This window comes from Pongo abelii, chromosome 2, assembly GCF_028885655.2.
Source record: "Pongo abelii isolate AG06213 chromosome 2, NHGRI_mPonAbe1-v2.0_pri, whole genome shotgun sequence".
Lineage (NCBI taxonomy): Eukaryota > Metazoa > Chordata > Mammalia > Primates > Hominidae > Pongo > Pongo abelii.
Genome location: NC_085928.1, coordinates 193,609,352 through 193,633,472, shown reverse-complemented (window position 1 = coordinate 193,633,472; position 24,121 = coordinate 193,609,352). Strand labels below are relative to the sequence as shown.

At 45.4% G+C, this 24,121-nt stretch overlaps 1 protein-coding gene and 1 pseudogene across 6 annotated transcripts in view; both read right to left on the bottom strand.

Moving 5' to 3' along the window:
* KLHL24 (kelch like family member 24) overlaps positions 1 to 381 on the bottom strand; it is a 50,841-nt gene extending 50,460 nt beyond the window's left edge. For 3 of the 6 annotated variants that reach the window (XM_024245010.3, XM_054553055.2, XM_054553058.2), the window contains exon 1: positions 234 to 361. The gene's annotated coding sequence lies outside the window, so the exon portion shown is untranslated. Of the gene's footprint in view, positions 1 to 233 lie in introns of all 6 variants that reach the window. The other 3 variants (XM_009239587.4, XM_009239589.4, XM_009239588.4) reach the window with 2 other exon arrangements.
* Positions 382 to 18,660: 18,279 nt separating this feature from the next.
* LOC100439554 (prickle-like protein 1) lies at positions 18,661 to 21,769 on the bottom strand (annotated as a pseudogene).
* Between the last annotated feature and the right edge of the window lie 2,352 nt (positions 21,770 to 24,121).

Here is a 24,121-nt window from a genome sequence, read left to right as displayed (position 1 = left end):
GGAAGACTCCCCAGGTGAGCCCTGGAGGCCCCTCGCCTCAGAAAGGGGCCCTGCAGCCCAGCTGCAGCCTCTCCGTAGACCGCCAGTCTGGCTCTGAGAGGCCGGCCGCCGCTGGCTGCCCTCCCGCAGACACCCCGGTGGTCAGGACCGCCGTCGCCCCTCCGCCCCCGAGGACTCAGACTCTGGCCGGTTCCTCGCCTTTCGGCCGGTCCCAGAGCTGTCACCCCCGGTACCTCTCGGCGAACACTGGAAGCAGCCAGCAGCGGCGAACCCCGCGGTCCCTCAGCGGCCGGCGGCGCAGCGCACTCTCCAGCGCCGGCGTCTCCTCCAGCCACCAGTCTCTGCCGCAGCTCACAACAAAGGAAACATGTGACCGTCCGGGCCAAAACACTGAGCGTCACCGACCCCTGGCCAATCCGGGTGGGCGTCCTCCGCCCCGGGGAACCCCGGGAGATGTAGTTCACGCTTCCCGGTTGCCTCCGGGGCCACCTGGGGCTCCCGCTGTGGGGTGGGTGTCGGGTGCCCAAGAGGACGAGACCCACCCCAAGGGCTGCTGACTCAAAAACACTTTGTTTTAAGTAGAGACAGTTGAAGAAATGCCTCTTGTGTAAGGAGCCGAGTGAGAAGTCAGAGTCGTTTGTTTCCTCCCCTCAAAGGCCCCTGCCACGTCCCAAGGAAAAAGCCCGCAATCAGTCCTTCGACTTTAAAGCTTGGGTCGAAGCTTAGAGAGCTTTTTATTTGACCCTTTGATAGACAATCGGAAATCAGGCCTAAGGGCCTGAAGGCTGGACGAGACTAAAACCCGAGTCCTTAGAAGGAGCAAGGAAAACCACCTCTTTTTTTGATAAAGCTGTTACTGTCACTGGTATCAAATCCTAGGTTACGTTTTTATTTTAAACGCACATGCACGTCTACCAAAGCTGTCACAAATCCCTGTTTTCCAAGGGAGATGGAGTTCCGAAAGGACATTGTTTTGTCGTTTTGTGTCTGCAAGCTTTTTGTTTTGTTTTGTTTTGAGACAGTTTCGCTCTGCCACTCAGGGTGGAGTGCAGTGGCGCGATCTCGGCCCACTGCAACCTCTGCTTCCCGGGTTCAGGCGATTTTCCCGCCTTAGCCTCCCGAGTAGCTGAGACTACAGGTGCCCGCCACCACGCCCAGGTAATGTTTTGTATTTTTAGTAGAGACTGTGTTGGCCAGGCTGGTCTCGGAACTCCTGGCCTCAAGTGATCCGCCTGCCTTGGCCTCCCACAGTGCTAGGATTACAGGCATGAGCCACTGCGCCCCGCCTGCAGGTATTCTTTTAAAGGATGATTGCAACCATTTAACTAGTTTTTGGTTTCTGATACCAAATTTAAAAATCTCTATCTTCTACATGTCATGAATACAGTCATGCCTCTATTAAATTAGGCGTTGTGTTCTGATGACCAGAGGTGGAAATAATACGGAAGGCCTATATACAGGCCTTTTAAACATACTTTTTAGGCCTCTTTTCCATCTCTTATTCAATTATTTGAGCTATTTCTTCTGGTATTTATATATTTCCAAATAATGTATGACTATTTCCTATTAAGGAAGCTATCCTTCTCATAATCTGGTTAAATCATTAATGTTTACGCTAATGAGACCATGTATTTATTATTCATTGTTGAGACAAATCGTATACAATTTCCCATCTCGTATGGCTTTTGGTTTTCCTTGGAGTTTTAATAATTATCCTCTTTCTTTGCTTATTTTATTATGGATCTATCACAATGTCCTCTTAGTTTTTCTAAAACGATAAAATGCTTTCAATACAACTCCATATAATCAAACCCATCAGATAATCCATCGTGTGTGTGTGTGTGTGTGTGTGTGTGTGTGTGTGTGTGTATCTGTACTTTTTTCTTAGAGTCATTGGTCCGCAGTTCCAATGACTGTTTGGGAAGCTTGCTTCTCTGTCTTGGGTCTTCCCTTCTCCAGCATCCTAGCATTTTCTTCTGTGATTTCGAGCATTGCCTCATATTTTGGTAGAGCACATTCCTCTTAAATAGCTTCCTAAGAAAAGGTCCATGAGAAGTAAATCTTTTTGAACTTTTCATGTCTAAAAATATCATCACTCTATTTTACCTTTGAATGATGATGTTGCCTAATCATACAATCTAGATTATAAATTATATTTATTCAGGATTTCGAAGATACTGCTTTATTAACACCTAGATTCCGGTATTGCTGTCGAGAAGTACAATGCTGTTCTTATACTGATTTTTTATATTTGTTGATGTGTGCTTAATAATTCCCACTCCTCAGGAGGTAGCTGCTGAATAGGTTCACATGGTCTTCTCTTAGCAGCTCCTTATGAGCACCCCAGGCTCATGGATTAGCCTTCTTCAGTTTTGTTATTCCTTGTGATTTAAGACAGTTTCTGGACTTTGGAGCTTTTTTTGTGTGTGTGACGTAGTCTCGCTCTGTAACCCAGGCTGGACTGCAGTGGTGCAATCTCGGCTCACTGCAAGCTCCGCCTCCCGGGCTCACACCATTCTCCTGCCTCAGCCTCCCGAGCAGCTGGGACCAGTGGCGCCTGCCACCACACCTGGCTAATTTTTTGTATTTTTAGTATAAACGGGGTTTCACCGTGTTAGCCAGGATGGTCTCAATCTCCTGACCTCATGATCCGCCCATCTCAGCCTCCCAAAGTGCTGGGATTACAGGCCTGAGCCACTGTGCCTGGCCTGGAACTTTTTATTTACTTATTTACTTATTTTTAATTTATTTTTATGTTTGAGATGGAGTCTTGCTCTGTCGCCCAGGCTGGAGTGCAGTGGCGCGATCTCGGCTCACTGCAACCTCCACCTCCCAGGTTCAAGCAATTCTTGTGTCTCAGCCTCCTGAGTACCTGGGACTACAGGTGCCTGCCACCACACCCAGCTAATTTTTGTATTTTTAATAGAGACGGGGTTTCACCATATTGGTCAGGCTGGTCTTGAACTCCTGACCTCAGGTGATCCGCCCGCCTTGGCCTCCCAAAGTGCTGAGATTACAGGTGTGAGCCACTGCACCTGGCCTGGACTTTGGAACTTGATCCTTGCAGTTTTGAATAGTCACAGCTGACCTGGATGTTGCTGATGTTGTCACACTTTATCTTGTTCTCCACCTGTTTATTTTATGCATATATTTCTTCATTATGGTATAGGCCAGAAGTTTATAGTCCTGCATAGGAATTTGAGGGTCGTAGGAAGATCTTGACTTAACACCTCAGGATTCTTTACCCATTTACAGTGGGAAAATCTGGTGATGTAAGTGACAGAATAAGGATGTGCTTTAGCTCAAGCCAGGTTGAGGCGTGCCTTTGTGACTTTTACTTTAAAGGGACTCAGGGAGCAGGAATGTCTGGGGATGTGCAGAGGTGCATGGCGTTAAGCTGGGTGAGGGCCTTGGGGTGAGAAAGGCCACGAAGCACCTAGTGGGTCATCTCTACCTTCATAAAGTCCCAACTCTCTGACAATACATACAAGGTCCTTCTTGATGCACCCTAGGGCCTACCTCTGCAGCTGGAACACAGCCTCAGTGGACTTACCTACAGTTGCTCAGAGGACCGTTGCTCTCTCTGTCTCCAGACCATTCCCGGCCATAGCCTGCTCCCTTTGCGTATTATGCCCCCTCCTTCCCTTCACCCCATTCACTAGGCTAGCTCCTGCCCCTCCTTCCCAGAGGCAGCTTGGAAGTTGCTCTCCTGGGAACTCTCCTTTCCCCCCATTTCCCCCTGGGCTAAGTATCTTCCTTCTATCTTCCCACAGTAGCCTGTCTTTACCTCTTTCCCAGCAGTTATCACAGTAATTGTCCAGGTTTATTGTATTTTATTTTATTATTTTTTGGAGACAGGTTCTTGCTGTGTTACCCAGGCTGGAGTGATCAAGTGATCAAATGATCCTCCTCTCCCAGCTTCCTGAATAGCTAGAACTACAGGTTCATGCCACCTTGCTTAGCTAATTAAAAAAATTTCTTTTAAAAATTGGGGTCTTGCTATGTTGGCCAGGCTGGTCTCAAACTCCTGGCCTCAAGTGAACCTCCTGCCTCAGCCTTCCAAAGTGTTGGGATTACAGGTGTGAACCACCTTGCCCCGCCTGTCCAGCTTTATTTACGTGCCTTTACCAACTGATGATCCTCTGAGGTCAGGGGTCGTCTTATTCATTTTGTATTCCAGTGCACCTAGTAGGTGTTCAATATGTATCTGTTAACTGATGGAATGATCTCTACTTGTCTTTTGTATTTTTTTTGAGAAGGAGTCTTACTCTTGTCACCCAGGCCAGAGTGCAGTGGTGCGATCTCAGCTTACTGCAACTTCTACCTCCTAGGTTCAACAGTTCTCCTGCCTCAGCCTCCCAAGTAGCTGGGATTACAGGCGCACACCACCATGCCCGGCTAATTTTTTTTTTTTTTTTTTTTTTTGAGACAGAGTCTCGCTCTTGCTCTGTCGCCCAGGCTGGAGTGCAGTGGCACGATCTCGGCTCACTGCAAGCTCCGCCTCCCGGGTTCAGGCCATTCTCCTGCCTCAGCCTCCTGAGTAGCTGGGATTACAGGCGCCTACAACCACGCCCAGCTAATTTTTTGTGTTTTTAGTAGAGACGGGGTTTCACCATGCTGGCCAGACTGGTCTCAAACTCCTGACCTTGTGATCTGCCCACCTCAGCCTCCCAAAGTGCTGGGATTACAGGCGTCAGCCACCGTGCCCAGCCCTGATCTCTACTTCTTAAAGGGAACTGAAAGAGCGAGAAAGTGCCAGTAGGCCCTTTGGGATCAACTTGGGGCTCACCTACCCGATGAGGTCCTCAGACAGTGCAGGGTCATCAAACAACTCTGAGAGAGGGAGGAAGAGGACCTACAGTCAGGCAGCCTTGGATACCAGAAGCCCTGGCCCACAGGCAGGGGCCTATCCAGCGGGTGGGGGCTCCTCAGGCAACCAGAATATGGGTGGTCTTGGCATTGGTGGAGGGCCCTGGGGTTATGCCTACCCCAGAATTCAGTCAGTGTGGTTGGGTAGCAGCCTTTTCCTCAGCTGGGGCTGGAACAGAAGCAGAGCTGTCAAGTCCAGAGGGAATCTGCTGAAATCAAGTGAGATGAAGCCATAATGTGATATATTTTGTGCAATGTTTATAACCCAAGTCTGCCTGGAGGTAGGTGCTTGGAGTCAGGGGAACCAGAAGGTCTTCAGACCTATTCCCTCTCCTTTCAGGAATAGAGTATATCATGCCATATTGTGTCTTCTTGCAAACCCCTCAGAGTAGTCCTTGTTTTGCTTTCCATAGCATCCATGACAGCCCTTAAGATTTGAAGGTGGCCAAGCATCCATAGTTCCACCAGCCACTCATTTTTCCCCGCTGCAGCCTCTTCCCCATGCAGTGGTCTGAACCACTTCTTAGACATCCCCAATACTTTCAGACTTCCCTGCCTCCCCTCTTGGCCTCCAGCCAAGGTCTCCCCTATCCCCAATTGTAGCAGAAACATTGGTCATCCTTTAAGGCCCATCTCGGGTGCCATCTCTTTGGTGGGGTCTTCTTGATTCACTCCTCTCTCCCCGACCTGCTACAAAGCAGTGCACACCTTCCAGTCCTTTAGAAAGTGGCACCCGCACTGTTTTCACCAGGGTCCTTTGACGTGCTACAAGGTCAGCATTTTGAGCTCCTCTCTCATAACAAATCCCAGTTGAAAAGCATTGGTAAATGGAGATTTTACTGAAGCCTTCATGAAGAGAGAGTTACATGGCATCTCATGCTACAAAACTCCGTAGCAATCCCCACCTCTGCTCCCTCACCTCAGCGCTCCTCTTCTCCCACTGATACTCTCTCTCTGGGCCTCTCTCCAACCTCACGCTTGGGTTTCCTCCCTTTCCGTGTTCTCTGCCACCTTCTTCCCAAACACACTCCCTCCTCCCATCTCTATTTCTGTAATACATATTTTCACACTCATCACCTTACGAACAAGAGCTCCAGAGAACATCATAAATAAAATTATCCCTGCCCACCCCACCCCCACCCCCACCCCATTTTCCTTCAAACATATTTAACATCTCAGTAAGCCTGCTACACAATACTCCCCTCTCCAGAGTGTTGAGTGAAGGGGAAAGCAAACACAATACACTAGTTGCTCAGGCACCAGAGCCTCTTCAGTCTTGAGGGCCACCCCTCCCTCCTTTCTTCTCTGGTGAGGTCAGGTGATGCATTTCTGAAGCCCTGTTGGATGAAGAGGTCTGACCCTTCCTAGCTCTGTAGATTCCAGGAAAAATTTGAATTGTCCTTCTGGGACCTCGCTCCCACTCCAGCCCAGCCACTTATGGCCCCACTAGGCCAGGCAAAGCTTGTGATCAGAGATACCAGCATTAAATTTCAAGAAGGAAAGACATAGCTGGAAATTTTCCTGTGTTGAGATCTGGGTAACAAGGAAATCTGCCACCTGGAAGGTTAGCTCCCCCGACTCCTTCACTGAGCTTTTTCCCTCAAGGGTGCCATCTGCCACAGGGTGTCCTTCCTCACAACTGAAGGAAGAAGTGGGCCTTTCCATCTCATGGGGAGGGGAGGGAAGTGGCAATCCTTGGTTTGTCCCTAAAACCATCCTTCACAGGTTGATGAGGTGCCAGGCGGTTGGTGCCTCAGTGGCCTCATGATTTTGTGTGTGACCAAACCTATCTAGATGCAGATAAGGTGGTGATCATCACCATGAGCCCCGAGTTCTGACTTCAGAGGGGTAAGGCATACCTGCATGCTTCCTCCACTGTGATGCCAGGCCTAGCTACACTCTTTATTCTGCCCCACGGACGTCTGATTTCATCTCCATATAGAATTCCTGGCCGGGCGCAGTGGCTCACGCCTGTAATCCCAGCACTTTGGGAGGCTGAGGTGGGTGGATCACAAGGTCAGGAGATCGAGACCATCCTGGCTAACACGGTGAAACCCCGTCTCTACTAAAAATACAAAAAATTAGCCAGGCGTGATGGTGGGCGCCTGTAGTCCCAGCTACTCGGGAGGCTGAGGCAGGAGGATGGCATGAACTCGGGAGGTGGAGCTTTCAGTGAGCTGAGATCATGCCACTGCAGTCCAGCCTGGGTGACAGAGCGAGACTCTGTCTCAAAAAAAAAAAAAAAAAAAAAAAAAAAGAATTCCAGCAGGCTTTGACTATCCCCAGTTTCTTCCCTCCAAGGCTCCCTGCCTGCCATGACACTTAGGAGGCATGCACTAACTTTAACTTGATTTTTCTTTGCTGTGCCTGGCACTGCTCTCCCTGCAACTGCTTGCAGTTTCTGAGAGTGTGTCTTTTTTTTTTGAGACGGAGTCACTCTATCGCCCAGGCTGGAGTGCAGTGGCACGATCTCGACTCACTGCAAACTCCACCTTCCGGGTTCATGCCATTCTCCTGCCTCAGCCTCCCGAGTAGCTGGTACTACAGGCGCCCACCATCACGCCTGGCTAATTTTTTGTATTTTTAGTAGAGACGGGGTTTCACCGTGTTAGCCACGATGGTCTTGATCTCCTGACCTCGTGATCCGCCCGCCTCGGCCTCCCAAAGTGCTGGGATTACAGGCGTGAGCCATCGCGCCCGGCCTCTGAAAGTGTGTCTTATCCACCTGTGGTCTTGATTGCTTCGGGAGCCCTCCCAGGAATCCTGCAGTAGGTATGAAGGGAAGGGACTGGACCTATCCAAGGGTATCTGCAGTTGATCTCCTCTTCTGTTCTTGAAAGACCCCATCCAGTTTCTTAAGAAATCATCTGTTAAGGCTGAAACAACAATCTCTGGCCCAAGAATGATCAATTTAGTAATCTCACCTTGGGCTGTGCTCATCAGAGGCTCCCTCTGAAGCACCCATTCAGAACAATGCAACCATCCAAAACCTCCAGTGCAGATTTGAGAGCAGTTTCCACACACTGATAGTCCAGGGACTAACCTAGTCTATGTGGTGCCATTTTTCACTCTCCTACATAAACTCAGCAATTTGACACTCATATCCTCTGTCTCCGTCTAAAGACTTAAAATCTCAGTGTTCCTAGTTTAGCTTTAAAGTTGAAGAGTCTAGGCTCAAAACTTAGCTTTACTTCTAGTAGCTATACATCCCCGAGTAAATTACTCAATCTTTCTCAGCCTTAGTTTTATCATCTGTAAAACGGGTTAAAACACTTTATAGGCCAGGCGCCGTGGCTCACGCCTGTAATCTCAGCACTTTGGGAGGCCGAGGTGGGTGGATCACGAGGTCAAGAGATCGAGACCATCCTGGCCAACATGGTGAAACCCCGTCTCTACTAAAAATACAAAAAATTAGCCGGGCGTGGTGGCGGGCACCTGTAGTCCCAGCTACTCAGGAGGCTGAGGCAGGAGAATCACTTGAACCCGGGAGGCGGAGGTTACAGTGAGCCAAGATTGCACCGCTGCACTCCAGCCGGGCGACAGAGTGAGACTCCGTCTTAAAAAAACAAAAAAAAAACCCAAAAAACAAAACAAAACAAAAAAACACTTTATAGAATTGTTATGAGGATTAAATGAGGAAAAAAAAATATCTCATGCCTGGGTTATAACAAATGCTCAATAACAACCAAAATTGTTGTTGTTATCTTCTCCTCCACCAATTCTATGTCCTCTATGATTTGTCCTTTGCTTTCAGAACAAGAGAGGCAAAGAAAGAAAGAAATGAAAAGTAAAAGAATATTTAACCTCTATTATATACATTTGAAAAACAACCCTGGAGAAATGAAATGATTTTAAAACCTAGAAACCAAAGCCAGCTTTTCTGAACACCCATCCAGGATCCTATCCTCCAAAGAGAGATTGTCAACCAGGTGGAGAGAAGCAATCGCCTCTGTTCTTAAAATATCTACACTCAAAGGCCAAATAACTGAGCTTAAATTTGATTGCCTCTGGGTTGCCGACTAAAGAATGAGGAGTCATGGATTGAGGAAACCTACATTTCTTTCAATAAGCTTTTCACTTTAAAAAAAACCCCACAAAAACCCAAAAACTATGTGCATATATATAGTTTCAAATATTTTTAAAAATATTTAATTTTTTTTTGTCTGATTAGTGATCAAAATAAGCACGTGTATTCACTATTGCACAATCTCTTTTGCTTCCAACCCCAGAGTGCTCTGAGACTGGCCTAGAAAACAAGGAGGGCTCCCAGGTCACCAGCACACAGGGACAGAGCCTCTTGACCCCGCTTGTGACAGCATCGCAAGCACATGCCTGACATATTTTGGAAAGCCTGCCTTGTTCTATTGCTGGTACATGAAAGTTTTGCTCCGGCAGCAAATCTCTAAATTTAGATGCTTTTCAGGATGAATTCCGAGTGATCTTTGTCCCGAAGACTAGTAAGAAGTTGGAGGGCACCTTGCTTTTTATTTATTAATTCAAATGCCAGAGTTGATATTTCATAATGCAAGACTTGTGAAAATTGCTGTATTAATGGAAAATAAAACAAACAAACAAAAAGATTTCTGCTTTATAGTTTTCATAAAAATTTTGCCCTGGGTTTGTTTTTATTTGATATGAGTTAGCAAAGTATTACCATAATCTGTTATTATAATATGGTATTATAATATGGTAATATTTTGCAAAGTCACGTGAAATAAAAACAAACCCAGAGTAAAAATTTTTTTCCTAGTAACTATGTGCGAGTGTCTCAGATTAACACAATTTAGGAATTTTAGCTCTAATATAATATCTTGATGCATAAAATTTCCCATTTTAATTGAAGAAAAGATACTTTCCCAATAAATTAAGAAGATATTAAAGACAGAAACTTTAAGGAATGCTGAGTACACTTTAGCGAAGAACTGGCTCCTGGCAAGGCCAGCTCCACCAGTATATCTTTATGGAGAGCCAAGAATTTACCTTTGGGGCCGGGCACAGTGGCTCACACCTGTAATCCCAGCACTTTGGGAGGGTGAGGTGGGTGGATCACCTGAGGTCAGGAGTTCGAGACCAGCCTGGTCAATATGGTGAAACCCTGTCTCTACTAAAAATACAAAAATTAGCCAGGTGTGGTGGCGCATGCCTGTAGTCCCAGCTACTCGGGAAGCTGAGGCAGGAGAATCACTTGCATACTGGAGGTGGAGGTTGCAGTGAGCCAAGATCACGCCATTGCACTCATTGTCAGCCTGGGCGACAGAGGGAGACTCTGTCTCAAAACCAAAACAAAAAAAACAAAAAAAAACAAAAAAAACACGACCAAAGAATATACCTTTGGATTTGGATTCAGATCCTGGCTTTGGTACCACCAAAAGGGTGATGTTGGGTGGTTTATTTAACTGCTTTGATTCTTGGCTTCTTTGTCTGAAAAGAGAATCTGGTAATACCTTCTTATTATAAGAATTAAATGACAGCTTATTAAAAAAGAGCACCTAGCTCTCAATAAATAGTAAGAATTATTCACTCAAGACATAATGGTGAGTGTAATTCCATCAAGATGCAATGGTTAAGTACTATTATGACAGGACATAAGCTTGCATTGACATATCCTAGCAAAGGAAGTTTCTTATCAGAGAACATCATGGGGTAATGGAACAAGATGCACAGAAAAAGAGAGGGGTTCTGGGGAGCCCCACCATAACTTTCTCAGCCACTCAGATACCCTGGACAAATCACCTAATTCCCTTGGGTCCTAGTTTCCTCATATTTAAAAGGAACACTGTTGCTTGCACCCGAGAGAGTGTCAGGCTAAACTATTTCCAAAGGTCTGTTTGATTTTGGAAGTACTGGGTTGTTTTGTTTTTTTTGTTTTGTTTTGTTTTTTGTTTTGTTTTGTTTTGTTTTGGGACGGAGTCTTGCTCTTGTCGCCCAGGCTGGAGTGCAGTGGTGCAATCTCAGCTCACTGCAACCTCCACCTCCCGGATTCAAGGGATTCTTCTGCCTCAGCCTCCCAAGTAGCTGGGACTACAGCTGTGTGCCACCACGCCCAGCTAATTTTTGTTAGTAGAGACGGGGTTTCACCATGTTGGTCAGACCGGTCTTGAACTCCTGACCTCAGGTGATCCACCCGTCTTGGCCTCCCAAAGTGTTGGGATTACAGGTGTGAGCCACGACACCGAAGGAACTTTGGTGGAAAAGTTATTCTGGTCCAAGAAACACCCAATTCAGGACATGCCTGAGGGCACATGAATTCTTTGGGGAAGAATTGTGTGGATGTCAGAGGTTATAAATGACCAGAAATCAGGTTCCAGTTCTGGGAGTGAAAAGCCAGCTTTCTAGGCTAATGGGATATGGGAGGACACAGCTATTTACTTTGGGATCAAACTGAACCCAGTTCCTACCCCGAACCTTTACAACAACTCTCCCACTATTTAAGTAATGCTGTCCCCAAAGGCTTTCCAAGCTAGGTCCTTGGGGGAGCACCTCTTCCTCTGCAGCCCCTACTGCTCAGGGACAGCCCTGAGCCAACCTGCCCTCCCTCCAAGCCATCCCACTCCTGTACCTAACTGAAGTTTGCCCTGCTCACTGCCCTCCTGGTGGGACACTTCGCCTCCCCCAATTCTGCCCCTAGCTCTTTCTATTTTTAGCTCCCAACTCAGGGAGTTTTTAGAATAAACAATCACATGCACTATGACATTTGTGACATTGCTGGCTTCTGCATGCTCCCTGCTATCTTCTCATTAATTGTCCCTTGCTTTAAAAAGAAGAAATTAATAGTTTTTAAAGTCCCATTTCCCTCAATTTGAAAGTATTACACACCCATTGTAGAAAAATTTCTAAAGCATAAACAAGAAGCTGGATATCATCTACAATTTTCTGACCCAAAGACAGCTACTGTTTAGTCCTTTATATCTATATTTATAGTTTATTTAGATCTATTATATATACTTTTACATATTTGAGTTTATACTATACAAGTAAACTCATGTCAGTATTTAATAGGTGGTTTTCTGTTCCTTTCTCTCTGGTCTGTCTTGATCAGTTGCCTCTTCCCAGTCCCAATGACATTGATCTGCAACTTGGAGCTAGCTTCTATCAGCATGTTATTACCAAATATTGAGATAAATGAGGGGTTTTATATGCTAAAAAAAAAAATGTCCTTGGCCAGGCGCGGTGGCTTATGCCTGTAATCCCAGCACTTTGGGAGGCAGAGGCGGGCGGATCATGAGGTCAGGAGATCGAGACCATCCTGGCTAACACGGTGAAACCTCATCTCTACTAAAAATACAAAAAAATTAGCCGGGCTTGGTGGCGGGCGCCTGTAGTCCCACCTACTCGGGAGGCTGAGGCAGGAGAATGGCGTGAATCCGGGAGGCGGAGGCTTGCAATGAGCCAAGATTGCGCCACTGCACTCCAGCCTGGGCAACAGAGCAAGACTCCGTCTCAAAAAAAAAAAAAAAATGTCCTTCTCCAATTTGAAGATGGTTTTTTTAGCTCATCAACTCTGCAGGCATAATTCCTAGGACAACTTTATTTTTGCTGTTTTTAAAATTTCTTAATATATAATTGCTTCTGGTGTTCCCCTATATTTTAATTTTAATTTTTATATTCCCCCATTTCCTTTTTTATGAAAGAGAAATTTGTAATAACATTAAAATAAATATTTCATTAAATATTATTCATAATGACATTATGCTATCCATCCAACTAAGTATTTCACATATATTTTTCATAGGCTCAGAATTTGTCTACATACTGCTTTATGTGGTGTTTTGTTGTTGTTATTGTTTTTTGAGACAGTCTCGCTCTGTTGCCCAGGCTGGAGTGCAGTGGCACGATCTCGGATCACTGCAACCTCTGCCTCCCAGGTTCAAGCAATTCTCTGCCTCAGCCTCCTGAGTAGCTGGGCTTACAAGCACCCGCCACCACACCTGACTAATTTTTGTATTTTTAGTAGAGACGGGGTTTCACCATCTTGGCCAGGCTGGTCTTGAACTCCTGACCTCATGATCCACCTGCCTCGGCCCCCCAAAGTGCTGGGATTACAGGTGTGAGCCACTGCACCAGGCCTATGTTGTTGTTGTTTTCACTTAAGACTACTAGGAACATTTTCCATGTTTTATTAGGTCCATCCAATTATCCTGTTTCCTTGACCTCACATTAATAATAACAGTAATGGCCAACATTTCCTGAGCACCACTGCAGGTGCTTAAATGCTTTACCTGCATTATCTTATTTAATCTCCACACAACACCTTGAGGTAGTGACTACTATTAGCTGCCCCCATCTGACAAACGGAAAAACTGAGAGTTGGAATCCTTAATCCGTTTGCCCAAAAAGTTGAAGTTAGAAAGTCTGACTCTAGGTTTGGTGCTTTCTCTAATCCAGTATACAGTTCTGTTTGCTTTATAATGTCTCTTGGTAGATACACTACACTTCATTCAGCTGCTCTATTGGTTTTAGATACTGATGTTGCATCCAGTTGGTGATTTTTCCTCTATTTTGATAACTCTGCAAGGGACATTTACATGCACACACATAGTTTTGTTGCTTCCAATGCATGATTTTCTTCCTTCCTTCCTTCCTTCCTTCCTTCCTTCCTTCCTTCCTTCCTTCCTTCCTTCCTTCCTTCCTTCCTTCCTTCCCTCCCTCTCCCCTCCCTCCCTCCCTCCCTTCTTCCTTCCTTCCTTCCTTAACATAGTGTGCAGCACATAGTGGGTGCTTAATAGATGCTTGTTGAATGAAGAATGAAGTGTAGAGAAAGACCTCTTTTAACTGTGAACTCTCATTTTCAATCAGATTAACTGTGATAGGAACAGTACTTAGCTGGGGCGTGTAAGCGTGTCTTTTTATTTCGATGCTTTGTGCCTTTTTCTCTTGATGCTTTGGCAGCTTGGGACTTTGTGGATTTTGAAAGGAACTCCCTATCTGGGGTTAGCTAATTCTTAAGAGATAGCAATCAACTTGCCCAGGAGCATGCCTTTCATATGCAAACCAACCAATCCGAAGACCATAAAGTGTTTTGTTGTTCGAGATAATACCTGGAGTTTTTTGTTTTATGTTTAAGATGATTAAGGAGGTTGGACATAAGGGTGAGGTTGGAGTTAAAGTTTAATAAGCGAAAGAAGAAAGCTTTGTGCAGCAGAGGGGGGGGCCCACCATGTTTATGTCCACAAAAGAAGAAACTTTTTTGGGGGAGCCTGCTGATTATACGGAGAGCTCTCCAAAAACGCTTCCCTAAAGCAAGCTAGCTAACTTCTCTCAATACCCCAACCACGTCCCTTATGAGGCTCTGACATTTGGGCTACTAACTCCCTGCTCCAAGTACCCCAGGGCTAGGTAACAGGCAAGCAGGGACAACCCTGATGCTCCAGAGGCCACTGAAATTATTCAAACTAGCCAATCCTAAGCCTGTTTGCCCTGCCTTGCCCATTCCTTCTGGTGAAAAGCATGATAAAGACTCTTGCCCACATTTTCCCTTTGCTCCCTCCAGCTTGTGACCAACCCTGGTACTTCCCCATGTGGCCTTGGATGGCATAGTGTGCCCCCTTCTCTTAGGAACTGTGAGTAATAATTTTTTTTTTTTTTTTTTTGGTGGGTTGCAGGTTTTCCTGGGTGTATTTTCTTTTTCTTTTCTTTTTTTTTTTAAATGATTTTTATTTTAAGTTCTGGGATGCATGTGCAGAATGTGCAGATTTGTTACATAGGTATACATGTGCCATGGTGGTTTGCTGCACCTATCAACCTGTCATCTAGGTTTGAAGCCCTGCATGCATTAGGTATTTGTCCTAATGCTCTCCCTCCCCTTGCCCCCCCGACCTTTCAACAGGCCCCCGTGTGTGATGTTCCCCTCCCTGTGTCCATGTGTTCTCATTGATGAACTATCTTTTCGATGGCAGTCATTTCATCCATTGGCCTCACCATACCTGAATTATGACAATAAAACCTATTTTTTAAAACAGGGTGCTAAAATTGATAGTGACTGAGATGGCAGTGGGTGAAACATTGTGACAATGTAGGGGAACATAGCAGTAGGGTTGCAAGATGTAAGTGACAGTAATAGCAGCATTAACTAACAGAGTATAATGGTTAACAGCCCGGGAGAGAGCAGGATAATTATGATAATTAATCTCATTAAGCATAAGGCTTATTGCTTCACAGAACACTTTTGCACCTATTATCTAATTTGTTCCTCACAAGCTATGCTTTTAGAGAATATTATTATTCTGTCTGATTATAGAATGGAATAGGACTTCTAGTGGGTTCACAGAACCAGAAATAAAATTGGAGATCACCTGATTCAATCTTCTCATAATACAATTGAGGGAACTGAGGCCCAGTGAATGGAAGGGAGTCTGGCTTTGTTTGACCCCCTCCCTCCTGGCTGTGTTCACAGATGTTCTCTGCTGATTAAGCACAACCTGATTTAGGAGCCATCTCAGAGCCTGGCAGGAGGTAGGGTAGAGCTCCAGCAGCTGGTGGTTTTGACATCAGCCCCTCAGGCTTCTTTCCCCCTGAAGTCTGGCTAACATCCCTCGGTTACTACCCAAAGTCCACCACCTCTGGCTTGGGCCAGGGCTAAGCCAAGACCCCAGGTTGGGTCCTTTCACCTCTGCTCACAACACCTTACAACAGCACCTCTCATAGTCCCTGTGACAGTGACTGAGAAGGACCTGGCCCTCCTACAGGGTAATTGCCTTTATGTCCTTGGGATGGCAGGCTAGTCTGGCATTGGGGACCCAGGCAGGAGATCCAGGTCACATGTGGTTTCATGGCAGTGGCTTGGTTACAAGTCATTTCTATTCCATTAGCCAGTTCAGAGTGGAGCTAGACACAACACTAGGGATACAGAGGCCTGAATTACTGGTCCAGATGCCTCAAGTTGCCTGAAAATGAAATTTGCCTTAGAGCCTAATGGTAGGTGGAATTTGCAGCCTAAGGAGTTGGAGATAAAGTTTAAAGTCCTCTGGGGCAGGGAACTGGCAATGCTGCTGGAGACATTTCCTTCTCTTATTTCACAAGCACGCACATTTTAAGAAAGAACCACTGGGAGCTGGGGCATTTAAGGTACAACTGATGGATCTGACTCTGTTCAGAATCTAAGAGCTTCCATTTGAGGCAAAATTTAATGGTAACAGCAAAGCTTAGCGGCAAAATAAAGTGGCCAGTGCAATCAAAGAGATAGAAACAGCAAAAAATAAAAAGCACTTGAATTGTCTGAGCTAGTTTCTGCGTTATTAACTACAGCCAGGACCAGTTCAAACTCCTGTTGATGCCACCACCAGTAATAAAATCTAACTGCTTCCTCTGGATCACCACTTTCACCAACAAAACATCCTGCTGTATGTGTGCTGAGGACAGGGCCCAGAGCTGGTGTGACAGTGCTGGCTGGTGGGAACTCCAATCTGAGGGGTGGCTGTGGGTGGCCAGCAGGGTAGGGAGCAGGGAGGCAGGAGCATGGTGGCCAATGGCTGGGTCACCAACTGGTTCAAACAGGATCTGGGTGAGCTGTGGGCATAAAGACCTGTCAGGTCAGTTAACAACAGAAGGAGCTGCGTTTTCTGATTTACAAAGTAATGCTGAACGAGGGAAGTGGATAAGGCAGAAATGAAGGCTGGGGGTCTGAGACAGCACCAGGAAAGTTCCAGATTCCCCTGAGAGGAGCTCACAGCCCCGTGGCCTTGGATCTGGGATAGCTCAGGTTTTAAAAAATTAAATTAAATGAAATCGTAAATCAAATTTTGTAGATAGCTGCACCTACAGAATGGTCTTTCTAGGCTTTCAAGGGACTAGGCCTCTCAGGGAAGCCCAGTGGCCACCTCCATCCTTAGTTCCCCAGAGGGCTAATGTCCATGACAGGTGGCAGTGCTGTGTCATTGGGCACAGGGGATATATTTGAGCCTCAGTGATATTCTTTGAATTTTTTCTTCAGGATCCTGCCTCCCACCTCCTGGGATAAGAGCAAAGGGTGGGATTATAGAAAAATATATAGCAGTATGAATAATTGGAATAAGCCACCCACGATTGCAAATCTCTAGAGGCAACCACTCTCCTTCCTCATCTGCGAAATGAACATAATTCTTAGGAAGGGTTGAGGGAGAAGCTATTTCAACATTTTGACATATTCCTTTTTTTTTTCTTTTGAGACAGGCATATTCTCTTTTTTTTTTTTTCTCCTTTTGAGGCAGAGTCTCGCTCTGTTGCCCAGGCTGAAGTGCAGTGGCATGATCTCTGCTCACTGCAACCTCTGCCTCCCAGGTTCAAGTGATTCTCCTGCCTCAGCCTCTTGAGTAGCTGGAATTACAGGTGCATGCCAGCATCACCATATCCGGCTAATTTTTGTATTTTTATTAAAGACGGGGTTTCGCTATCTTGGCCAGGCTGGTCTCAAACTCCTGGCCTCAAGTGATCCGCCTGCCTTGGCCTCCCAAAGTGCTGGGCTTACAGGTGTGAGCCACCGCACACCTGCCCCCCCCCTTTTTAAATTAAGTATTTTAAACATGATTGGAATCACAACGTATGTGTAATTTTCATCCTATCTTTTTTCTTTTTCTTTTTCTCACTCTGCCACCCAGGCTGGAGTGCAGTGGCGCGATCTCGGCTCACTGCAAGCTCTGCCTCCCAGGTTCACGCCATTCTCCTGCCTCAGCCTCCCAAGTAGCTGGGACTACAGGCGCCCTCCACCACGCCCTGCTAATTTTTTTGTATTTTTAGTAGAGATGGGATTTCACCGTGTTAGCCAGGATGGTCTGGATCTCCTGACCTCGTGATCTGCCTGCCTCGGCCTTCCAGAGTGCTGGGATTACAGGCGTGAGCCACCGCACCCGGCCTCTTTTTTCTTAATAATTATCATTACTATTCTTGTAATCACAAAAATACTGTGTGTGTGTGTGTGTGTGTGTGTGTGTGTGTGTGTGTGTGTGTGTGTGTGTGTGTGTGTGTGTGTGTGTTCCAATAAAAGCTCACTGGCAAAAGAGACAGTGGGCTGGCTTTTTCCTGTGAGTGGCAGCTTGCTGACCTCAGGTGTAGAGAGTGCAGTGCTCAGGCCCATCCTGGTACAGAACAAGGGGCAGCCATTGATAAAATCATGATTAACAACAAGTACAACAATGCTATCCTCCTCTAGGATACATAGGTGAATTGGTCACATCTGTACCTACCAGAAACTCACCATCTAGGACGTGCAGGGTGCTGGAGGGTAAGCAGCTGAGAGGTGAGATATACACAGAACTGCTTTCTGCTTAAATCTGTGTAAGCCCCATTTAATTTGGAGTCCCCTGGACTCATAGTTAATCCCTAACAGAGGGCTAAATTCCTGGAGAGAGGAAAGCTAGGACTTTAACTCATAACTGAGATTGCCCAGGAAGCCCCAGTAGAGGTGGCTAATTTTTGCCGTCTGCCTCATAAGATGGACTAATCAGGACCTCAGCCAATCCAATTAACCTGAATGACAAACACTATTGCTTTACCGATGTGGCTGGAGTTTTCCATCTTCTAAAATCAACACCCCTGTCAATCACTTCGAGGCAGTTTATTGAGTATTCTCTTAAGGATCAGAGACCAAAGCGCTGTGTAAAGCTGTAATGTTCCCGTTAGGTACCATCTAAAGAGGGTAAACAGGAGAAAGTACCCCTTTCAAATGTTAATCTGATGCTGTAAACAGCAGTTGACTTCTCATTTACATGGGCAAAACACTTTAAACTATTTTAGCAACTGTTTTATGTAAGAAAAAAAGAGATAGGATTTTGATGGTTAATGCTACATTTTAAACACATTATCTCCACAGCTACTATCTTAATAATAGTTTTTGCATTTGTGTCCGCTTTTCTTCTTGAATTTAGTGGTCCTCTAATCAAACTGACGGGCAGGGAGTTGGACTAGAAGGGTCATCTGTATAGTAGGCGTATCTCTGTGGCTGGGGTTGAGGGATTGATTGTTCAGAAAATAATCCTTTTGTTCTGAGTCGGAAGAGGAGGACGAGAAGGAGGAACACCAGGAATCCCAGAAACCTCTTCACTCCCGGGGACGTATGAATGGTCTCAGAAGTGGATGGGCATGCTGTCTAGCGGCATTCTGGATGTACGCTTGGATTTCCTCAGCCCTTTTATTCCACATAAATTACTGTAGTTATTGGGGATGTAAAGCTGCAGCCTGTCCTTGGGAGAATATTCTTTTTCTATAACAATATTCAGGATATTGTCAGAGTGGGACCTTTCTACTTCTCCTGTGGAAATGGTGATGAGATCTGGATCCCTTCTCTTCAAAATGGTACACCCAGGTCTTGTCACTCATTGGATGCTGCCTGATCTTGATGTTGCAGTTTCCATTGTCAGTGACATCGTCTGACCTTCTGTGGTCTGGATTGAGACTTGGATTGTCTGAGTACTGGCAGATGTAGTAGTTTTTCATCAGGCGTGATTTCTTTTTCTAGACAAAATTCTGAACTTAGACTCTTTAAGGACGCTGCACTTCCATGCAGCAGAGTTCAAAGTTTCCATACTGCTGATTTTCTTACAATCTTCTGCCTCCGTTTTTTTTCAGAGTTTGCAGAGAATATAAGGATGACCTCAGCTTGCTTCATCCATCCACTGAAGCTACTGTGATGTTGGGCAAAGCCAAAGAATCCATAGAATCCTGAGCACGTTGCTCTGGTTTCAAGTCTGACAAAAACCCCAGGGGATTTTCATACCCCTGTGTTTGATCATTAGCCTACCCTGAAGCCCCATGGTCCAGATTCAATTTCTAGAGCCTTCTACTGCTTACAGGTCCTGGGTGGTTGCCATGAGCAGAAACACTGTTCATCTTGTGCCCAGTCCATATCAGGTCAGTAATTTTTACTTGCAAGGTTCTGTTTGTTTTGCTTTAGCCAGTTCTTATTTTCTTTCTTTCTCTCTTTCTCCCTCCCTCCTTCCCTCCCTCCCTCCCTCCCTTCCTTCCTTCCTTTCTTTCTTTCCTTTTTTTTTTTGACAGTCTTGCTCTGTCACCCAGGCTGGAGTGCAGTGGCATGATCTCGGCTCACTGCAAGCTCCACCTCAAGGATTCAAGCGATTCTCCTGCCTTAGCCTCCTGAGTAGCTGGGATTACAGGCACCCGCCACCACGCCTGGCTAATTTTTTTGTACCTTTAGTAGAGACGGGGTTTCATCATGTTAGCCAGGATGGTCTCCATCTCCTGACCCCGTGATCCACCTGCCTCAGCTTCCCAAAGTGCTGGGATTATAGGTGTGAGCCACCGCGCCCAGCTTGTTATTTTCGAACATGCTATCAGATATCTAATGCTGATTGGCTCGAATATCCATCTCATTGGGCTGCTGCTGAAGAGGCTTTTATCACCAAATTTGAGGAGGAGCTATGTCATATAATCTTCATGCCTACCCAGTCCTTCAGGGTTTTCTGGGGTTTAATGCCGTACTCTGTCTTTCCAAAATTCTGCATTGATAAAAATGTTCCTTGCCTGGAGAGACTCAGAATATCCAATTTCTGAGAAATGGTGTCATCAGCATCGCCCAAAAGGCCAGAAAACTTGTAGTTCAGAGCAGGGGACAAGAGGAGAGACTGTCTACACTGATCTGCTGACCAACTGCTTTTGCCCATTCAGATGCTTTTTCTGGTGTTTCTTGATCAAGCTGACTGAAATGGATAATTGGAAGAATTAGAAGCATGGATGTCTTTACTGAGGCTAAATTTTTTTTTGTTTGTTTTGTTTTTTGAGACAGAGTCTTGCTCTGTTGCCCAGTCAGGAGTGCAGTGGCGCCATCTCGGCTCACTGCGACCTCCACCTCCCAGGTTCAAGCGATTCTCCTGCCTTAGCCTCCGGAGTAGCTGGGACTACAGATGCTCACCACCATGCCCAGCTAATTTTTGTATTTTTAGTAGAGATGGGGTTTCACCTTATTAGCCAGGCTGGTCTCCAACTCCTGACCTTGTGACTTGCCCTCCTAGGCCTCCCAAAGTGCTGGGATTACAGATGTGAGCCACCTTGCCTGGCCTGAGGCGGCATATTTTTGAGTAATAAATCTGACTTTGGGAAAGAAGAGACATCCAACAAAAAGGATTTACGCTAGACACGAGAAAAGCACGCTTCTACAGCATGCCAGCACTTCCCATCACAGGTCATCTGCACATGGTCGACACTAATATGTTCCCACAGATTTGTCAGCACTCTGGGTAGACAGGCTCAAAACAACTACAGCAGAATGCGTGGCCATCCTTCATAACATACCTTGTCCTCTGGGGACCATTTCGCGCTCAAGGCAGCAGACGTGTTTTATGTGCCAATGGTGACTCTCAGTTTCTGTGCAAACATCAACAAAATTATCTCTGCACATGCTGAGCATCAGGGTTTGAGCAATTCAGCATGGTGCCTGCCACAGTGAATTTTTTCATCCTGACAAAAATAGACGAGGTTGACCAGCAGCTCTTTACACGTGAAACAGACAAAACAGAATGAGTACCAGCACACTCCAGGGCCCACTCGAGAGGCAAACACTGCAATTTTACCTCAGTTGATCTTCAACCCACATTGCTCACACATAGCGTGCATTACTGCCCTAGACAAAAGTTTAATCATGCCTCTTCCAAGTGCTTCTTTCTGCTGCTAAGCACTGAACACTTGGAATTCTTTATTCTCATCTTCATTCAAAGACTGACAATACTATACGTCATTATCATGTGGTGGCAACTGGTGTACAAGCCCTTTAATCAGATGTTTCTTTCCAGGGATGTTAATATAAGGATATTTTCCTCTGATAAGCAAGCAAAAGAGAGCTAGATTTGCTCTGGTCTAAGGCCCAGGGGACCTCGGAGTACTCCTCCAGTGCACAGCCAGAATCATTATCTGATATGGAACTTCTCTGATACCTAAAGGCAAATTTGCTCATTTTGGGCCCCATCTCCAAAGGCATAATAATAAAGCCAAAAGCCAGTTTTTGCAGTCACAGGACATCAAACAATGGCTGCTCTGTCGGCCTGCTCCATTCTTAGGAGTCTTAGTGAGTGAAGCTACTGAAATGCCCTAACCTCTTCATCTTGAACTCTTTTTCCTGGAAGCAGTGGGCTGGCATAGAAAACTCACAGGGTTCCAGAGTCAGAGAGAACTGGGTTCAAATCCCAGTTCTGCTACTTACTAGTTGAGTGAGGTTGGGTAAGTTCTGTAACCTCTCAGAACCTCAACTTCCATGTCTGTAAAATGGATATGATATTAATAATAGGGATGTAGTAAGGATTAGATAAGAGAAACAATGTGAAGCATAAGGCCTGGTGTACACTCTCTGTTTAACAAATAATACTTCTTTCCTATTCTATTTTTCTGTTAAGCAAGAATTGAACTAGGTCTCGTGTTGCCATCTCTGATAGGCACTAGGATCACCATTCTCATATTCAAGTATGGCTTGGAGGAGACCACATTTTCTCCAGCCTTTGTACATGTTGTTCCTCAGCCTAGAGTCGTGATTCTCAAACTTTACCATTCATCAGAATCACCTGTAAGATTTGCTAAAACTCATATTTCTGGAACCCACATCTAGAATTTCTGACTGTATGTCTGGGGAAGGACCTGATAATTTGCATTTCTAACAGGTTCTTAATTGATACTGGTGCTGTTGATCTGGAAACGCATTTTGAGAACCACTGGCCTAGAACAATGTACCACATTTCCTATCCTCTGGCTAACTCCTACTCATCCTTTGGGTCTCAGCTTTGATTTATTTCCACCAGAAAGTCTTTCTTAAACCTGAAGTCCAAATTAGGTATTCAGTCTCTGTGCTTTCAGAGCTCCCTGGACTTGCTCACTCATAGGATATATCACAGTGTTTTGTAATTGTCTTGCTACTTGTCTGTGTCTCTTACTAGACACTATCTACTTTGGAAAACGGATCATGTCTGCCCTATTCATGGTATCTCCAGCACCTTGCTCTGTGCCTGGCACATAGTGGGTGCTCAATAAATGATTATTGAATGAATAATTGAGTCAGACTGTGGGTAGCTAGAACCAGAGCTTAGGGACTCATAACGGTGGGGCAGATAAAAGGAGTAAGTTCTGCATTTCACCATGTTTGCCAGGCTGGTCTGGAACTCCTGATCTCCGATGATCTGCCCGCCTCTGCCTCCAAAAGTGCTGGGATTACAGGCATGAGCCAAAATACAAAAATTAGCTGGGCATGGTGGCAGGTGCCTGTAGTCCCAGCTGCTTGGGAAACTAAGGCAAGAGAATCGCTTGAACTCGGGAGGCTGAGGTTGCAGTGAGCTGAGATTGCACCACTGCACTCCGGCCTGGGCGACAAGAGTGAAACTCCGCCTCAAAAATAAAACAACGACAACAAAAAGGAGTAAGTCCTATCAGTGGCTAGTGGCCAGGCAAGTCTAGCAATTCAGTGCCAGGGACATCAGCAGAAAGTATCAGGAACTATATAGGTGCAGGGCCTGGACTTCAGAAGCTGAGTTCAGCCGCTGGAAGGACTTGGGTCATGAAGAACAGGGCAGAAACCAGTGTCATAGACACTCAGCAGGGACTTGAGACTCAATATCTGATTAAGATGCTTGATCCAAAAAGCCCCAAGAATTTAAAACATTAGTGGTCCCATTCTTGTTTGATGGCTCAACATATGGTCTATCTTCGTGACTATTTCATGTGCACTTGAAAATATTTTTTATTTTGTTAAGTGATGTGTTCTATAAATGTTAGCTAGGTCAAGTTGGTCAATAGCATTGTTCAAATCTTTGATATCCTTACTGATTTTTTGACTACTTATTTTACCAACTATTGGGTAAGAAGTGTTTATATCTCCAAATGTAATTATGGATATGTCTTTCTCCTTTAGTTTAGTCAATTTTGCTGCATGTATTTTGAAATTATATTATTCAGTGCAGACACATCAATGATTGTTATTTATTTTTTATGAATTGTTTACTTCGTCATTATGAAATGTTTTCCTTCATCCTTTTATAAGGTTCTGAAGTCTACTCCGATATTTATAAAGCCACTCTATCTTTCTTTTTATTTATTTATTTATTTATTTTTTTTGAGGTGGAGTCTCACTTTGTTGCCCAGACTGGAGTGCAATGGCGCGATCTTGGCTCACTGCTACCTCCGCCTCCTGGGTTCAAGTGATTCTCTTGCCTCAGCCTCCTGAATAGCTGAGATTACAGGTGCCTGCCACCATGCCCGGATAATTTTTGTATTTTTAGCAGTGATGGAGTTTCACCATCTTGGCCAGGCTGGTCTTGAACTCCTGACCTCGTGATCCACCCACTTCAGC